The sequence below is a fragment of the Geospiza fortis genome, unplaced genomic scaffold (assembly GCF_000277835.1).
Source record: "Geospiza fortis unplaced genomic scaffold, GeoFor_1.0 scaffold1039, whole genome shotgun sequence".
In the NCBI taxonomy this organism is placed as follows: Eukaryota; Metazoa; Chordata; class Aves; order Passeriformes; family Thraupidae; genus Geospiza; species Geospiza fortis.
Genome location: NW_005054733.1, coordinates 47173 through 48288, shown reverse-complemented (window position 1 = coordinate 48288; position 1116 = coordinate 47173).

The following is a 1116-nucleotide window of genomic DNA, read 5'->3' as shown; positions in this document are numbered from 1 at the left end:
TTTATAATCCCCCCCAAAACCCTTTATAACCCCCCAAGAAAAACTTTAAAACCTCCCAAAAAAAACCCCTCACATCCTCTCCCCAAAACCTCCTCACAACCTCCCCAAAACTCTCAAAAAAGAACCCTCATAACCCCCCCAAAAAACCCTTTAAAGCTCCTTCATAATCCTCCCCAAAAAAAACCCCTCAAAACCCCTCAAAAATCCCATCACAAACCCTGCCAGGGATCTCATTTGGGATAGAGTGGGGTGGGAAAGGATTCCCTGCTGGGGATCCCATTTGGGGTGGAAATGGGGTGGAAAAGGATTCCCTGTCAGGGATCCCATTTGGGATAAAATGGGATGGAAATGGATTCCCCACATCCTCCCCTGTCAGGGATCCCATTTGGGATAAAATAGGGTGGGAAATGGATTCCCCACATCCTCCCCTGTCAGGGATCCCATTTGGGGTGGAAACGGGGTGGGAAAAGAATTCCCTATCAGGGATCTCATTTGGGATAAAATGGGCTGGAAGTGGATTCCCGATATCCCTCCCTGCCAGGGATCCCATTTGGGATGGGAAATGAATTCCCCACATCCCTCCCTGTCAGGGATCCCATTTGGGATAAAATAGGCTGGAAATGGATTCCTCACATCCCCCCCTGTCAGGGTTCCCATTTGGGGTGGAAATGGGGTGGGAAGGAATTCCCTGCCAGGGATCTCATTTGGGATAAAATGGGATGGAAATGGATTCACCACATCCCTCCCCTGCCAGGGATCCCATTTGGGGTGGAAATGGGGCGGAAAAGGACTCCCACCATCCTCCCCTTCCAGTGATTCCATTTGGGATGGAAATGGACTCCTCTCATCCCTCCCTGCCAGGGATCCCATTTGGGGTGGAAATGGATTCCCCACATCCTCCCCTGTCAGGGATCCCATTTGGGGTGGAAATGGAATGGAAATGGACTCCCCACATCCCTCCCTACCAGGGATCCCATTTGGGATAAAATGGGATGGAAATGGATTCCCCACATCCCTCCCCTGCCAGGGATCCCATTTGGGATAAAATGGGATGGAAATGGATTCCCCACATCCCTCCCTGCCAGGGATCCCATTTGGGATAAAATGGGATGGAAA